The sequence below is a fragment of the Bidens hawaiensis genome, unplaced genomic scaffold (assembly GCF_021521415.1).
Source record: "Bidens hawaiensis isolate Kalapana, Puna unplaced genomic scaffold, B.hawaiensis_p1.1 tig00083978_1, whole genome shotgun sequence".
NCBI classification, from domain to species: Eukaryota; Viridiplantae; Streptophyta; class Magnoliopsida; order Asterales; family Asteraceae; genus Bidens; species Bidens hawaiensis.
In genome coordinates, this window is record NW_027504037.1 from 13,747 (window position 1) to 19,015 (window position 5,269).

The following is a 5,269-nucleotide window of genomic DNA, read 5'->3' on the forward strand; positions in this document are numbered from 1 at the left end:
TTTTATCTATATTTATATTTAAAAGCAAGAGAATATTAGTAATAAATTATCAATGTTAATCATAAAAATTGAAAAGGATTAAAAGAAAAAGGTTGTTTGTGAAGGCACAACATCGAACCTTGCTGATTATACATATATAAATTGAAATATACATTTATTTAGTTTTTACAACCTTAAAAGGTACTCTTGTAATAACTCTTGCATTACAAGTGTTAAAACAAGTGTTTAGTCACTCTTATCATATTTTGGACAGACACAACTCTTTGAAATCACATCAAACGAAACCCCATTTTCCTGCAATCGATCCTGTAGATCAGTTGGACCGAAAACAATCCCGGGAGGAAAAACGCCGCCTTTTGGCAGATCACCGCGTTGCGCTAAAACTAACAGCGCACACTGAACCAAAATGATAGGAGTTGTCACATAACCAATCTCCGGTCCCATTATTCTCGTAATGATTTCTGTATCCGGCTCTTCAGAAACACGACTAGCGTCACTAAACCCGCGGCCCACGAACCACATCTTAAAGCTTGCGCGTGCTATTTCCTCATCAGTTGGACCATTCTTGCTGACACACCCGAGACTGAAAACCCATGGGAAATTCAATAGAAGCCACCTCCCCATGGTGCTCTTTCCAAGTAGTCCAATAGATAGTCCTAATGCAATGACTCGTTGTATATCGACACGGTTCTTGGTGGCTATCTTTACTCCAAAATGAGCAGGTTTGATGTTGGACCAAAAAGCTGTGCGTTTCTCTACGTGTTCAGGATTCTCATCGACTCCTTGAAGACCACTGGGGTTGTCCGTAAACAACGAGAGTGTTCGTCTGACGACACTAGCGTCCGCAGATGGGAGTTTCACTGCATAGAGTCCTAGCTTCTTTTGATGTTCTATAGTTGGTTCGTTTGGATCAGGACCACAACCTGGAATCTGTGAGGAATAATTAATGCATATTTGCTAGAAATTAAACCAATCTCAACTTTGATATTAAATTATGTTGAATCTTTTGGATTATTAGGTGGTTTAAATACGCTTTTTTATAGGTTTCCGTACTTTAAGCTCCATTTGGTTGACAAGCAAACTCCATAAAGTTAGGAAAATTTGTAAGCAGCGTATTAAGTTTGATAAGAAAAAAAGCTCAATGGAGTTAGTTTGTCGCTCAATCGAACTTGCCAAACAAAAACAAAAAAAAAAAAAACAAGTTACCCTAGGTCGAGTTCTTCTACGAATTGATCGTCGCAACGTTGTGAGCTTATCAGCGTTAGCCACACCCAAAACTGCGGATTCATACGTTGCAAAATTGCCCACAATCCCTTTATTCGGTTCAAGATTCACGTACGCTTGAACCCGGTTGGGAACCGCAGGCGAAACCCACTGGCTGGAATTAAACAGCCACCCTAACTCAGCCGGAACCGAATCAAACCCACAAGCTGAAATGACCAAACTACCCGTCTCCACAGCCTTCTCATAGTAATCCGCTTCCATTCTCTCCATAAACTCCGGTTCACCAGAAAGATCCAAGTAATCGCAGCCGGCTTCAACGCATGCAGCAACAACGGGCTCACCGTGAAGGCGGTATGGGCCGACGCAGTTAAGGACGAGCTTAGCTTGAGAAGCCATGCGGCGGAGAGATGATTGGTCAGAGGTGTCAGCAATAAGGATGGGGAGGGTGGTCGGGTGAGATGTGGAAGCCCATTTTACGACGTCGGCGAGCTTAGAGGAGCTCCGGCCGGCTAAAGCAATGGACGTGAGAGGTGAATTGGGTGAAAGAAACTTGAGAGCTTCTTTGACAACGTGTTTCCCAGTGAAACCAGATGCTCCGAAGATGACAATGTCGAAAACTTCTGTCATAATTGAATTGGTGGTTATAGAAGAACATGCACTTGTGTTAGATCATTATATAGGGGTTTATAGTCGCCCCCTTATTTTGGTTTGTCACGTACCCTTGTTGGGTAAATCTAGCATATACTTTACCATAAAGTCACAATATTTGCCATAGTTATTGGTTAGAGAGTTAGAGAGGTACCAAAAGAGGTTTAATTTATTTATTTTAAATAGGATTGGTAGCTTTATATAACTGTAATGGTATTTCCCTTACATATTTTATTATTATTATTATTAGCTTTTATATTGCGGTTAAACTGTGACATTTTTATTAATATTATTATAATTAGTTGTAGTTTTTTATATAACTGTTAAACTTTGATTTCCTTTTTTTTGCTTCATACACATGTTCTTAGAGCCGAGGGTCTCTCTGGAAGCCACCTCTTTATTCCTTTGGATAGAGGTACGGGTGTGCCTACATCCCACCCTCCCCAGACCCTATAGCTCTGCTGTCGGTGGGATTTTACTGGGTATGATTGATTGATTGATTGATTGATTGAGGATTGGTAGCTTTAGGAACAAACGGAGTTGTTTGTGATGAACGGAGGATTTCTGCCATACGACTTGACGGAATTGCCTTTCACCTCATCAGCTAAGTCAAATGGTAATTGGGATCCACCATCTGAGATGACGGAATCTAAGTCTGCAAACACTGTTTCCGTTTTCAAAAATCATGAACCTTAGGGTTCAAAAATTGTTTAAATCAAAATTTGAGAAATCTTTTTTTTTTGTGTTTATTCTTTCGGGATACGCAATTCTGCCATCTGGGATGTCAGAAAAGTACCCACTTTCCATCAGAAACAACTCTGTATACTTAGTTTCCATCAGTTTCATTCCAAATCTATCAATCCTACAAAATACTACAGAAAAATATATATACTTCTAGACTTCTACTCTACTGATATACGTTCAAAACTAAATGCAGCTAATACGTGACAATATATAGTGTGTGTATAACACCTTTTCGTTAGTGTCTAATTAAACAATGTCCCTATTGTATTAAGTCAATGCAGTTGAGAATAGACCGGATCGGTCTGACCGAGATTCGGTACACTGGCCGATCCAGTTTTATGTAGTTCGCTCGTTATAACACCCCGGCTAAAGCGGAAACGCCTTAGTGTGACGTACAGATTGTTCAAAACACATGTGACACTATTAAGTGAAAATATTATCATTAATTAATTTACAAGTCAAGTACACAAGTTTGAAACAAGAAATACAAGGAAAATAGCTACAACTAAGCAGTTTGCTAATCGGTTTAAATAACCTAAGTTTAGTATCTTCTCCGGGCATCATCTTCTACTAATTGTACCTGTAGCATATATATCAACTAATTGAATAATTGGTGAGTTCACACAAGTTTTATATAAGTACATAAAAATCATGCAATTCCATGAAACTTGTGAAAATTATAACTACTTCGCATGCAATGTCCTTTCCGGTAGGTAACAACCAACGTACTCAGATTGGGGGTTCCTTTTTCACTCGACATAATGGACATGAGTGCAAAGGGGGGGCGTATGATCATACTTGTTGAGGCAACCATGAGATGAGCAAATAATCAAGTAAGCACGTAAACACACAAGTCCATGATATAAATAACAGTTTTGTAAGTGACTCAATAAACCATTGAATAGATAGGATATATATGTTACCCCAAAATGTATAAAAGCATTAAAAATGGGGTGTGAGAAACTCACCTCGAAATCGACGATGACTTGAATATAAACCAAAAGCACAATAATGAAATCGAAGCAACTAAACATCTCGAACTATAAAATAAATAATATAAATATTTAACAACTAACTGACGCGATTAATAAAGTTATTTATTGTATAATTTTCTAGAAATATATCTTATTTTATTATAATTTTTACTAATTTTAAGATATTTGATTATTTTAATAATATTTTATGTTTTAACAGAATTTTAATGAGTTAATATTATTTTAATATTATTTGATTAATACTTTATGTAATTATAAGAAATGTGACATTTGCAAGGAACGAGTTAAGGTTTACGGGTTAAACTAATTTTAACGGTTTAACGAATAATTAAAGTCTAACAATTTTTGATTAACAAACGAATTAAAATTAGCGGGTTAACGAGTGTGGAAATTGATTTTTATATGGGAAATGGTGAAATATAATTTATAAAACTTTTATTTGGTTTAAAAATAATTTTATTGATTTACTAGGTTAGAGCCCGTGTTCCACATGGGTGAAAAATATAATAAAAATAAAAAAATTATTATATGTAATACGCGACTTCAATTGTTTCATGTAATAATTTTTATTTATGACTTTTTTTATTAAATTTTTGATATATTACGCACTATAATTTTAAGTTGAAAACCAAAGCTTGATGTTTAAATATTGTGTGTACAAAAATGATATTTATAACAAAATGTTGTCGCGGATTTAAAAACTAAATTTACAAAAACTAAGGTTTTGTTGTAAAAGAAAATAAATAAAAATATATATGAGAAGACGATGTCATATTATGAATTATAAAAATGTTAAAAATTAAATATAATTTTGGTTTTATACTTGAAGAGAAATCATATTTGAATATGTTAAATCAAGAAATCAAACACAATTACCATTTTAGTGAAGTTGGTTAGCACATTTGGTTTGAATCATAAGGTCATGGGTTCGAAACTCATATCACACAATAATATATTTTTTATAATTTTATAAAGACTTACGGATCATGGATTATAATAGGAAAACGAGTCATGGGTCATAACATAATAGAAAATAGTGGCATGACATCTACTTGGCATCCTATGTGTCACACCCCGACCAATGAAGGCGGAAACGTCGAGGCGCGACATGATTGCCCATTGCACAATGACACTATAAAGTTAGAATATTTAAACAACTCATTTAAATCCATATCATCATAAATAACACAACAATTGGTCATACAAAATGCCAAATAGATAGATAAACAAATAACTTGTTCTTTTATTTTCTAATATCCTAAAGCCAAGATAATAAGTTTCTTCAAGTAATCCAATCAAGCTAACATCAAACCTGTAACATTGCATAAAATAGAGTTTGTCAACACGAAGGTTGGTGAGCAATTTTCATAGTTTTGGACAATAAGTATATAGTATGAAATCCACAACTAGTATATGAAAACAATAAATAATAGCAACAATTTAGAAAATAAAACCGTCAATAAGAATACATTGACGAACCGTCAATAAGAATACATTGACGACAATAATGAAATCGTCAATAAGAATACATTGACGACACCTTTCTATATGGGGATACCATATATACTCGGAATTAACGTATGATCATACTTTGATGAGGCTACCCGCCTTAGCATTCAAGAGGCTACCCGCCTTAGCATTCAAGAATTTGCACATAA

General features: G+C 35.0%; 1 pseudogene; it reads right to left on the minus strand.

The window, feature by feature from the left end:
• Nucleotides 1-225: 225 nt before the first annotated feature.
• Nucleotides 226-1,851, minus strand: LOC143607600 (putative mitochondrial saccharopine dehydrogenase-like oxidoreductase At5g39410 pseudogene; annotated as a pseudogene).
• Between the last annotated feature and the right edge of the window lie 3,418 nt (nt 1,852-5,269).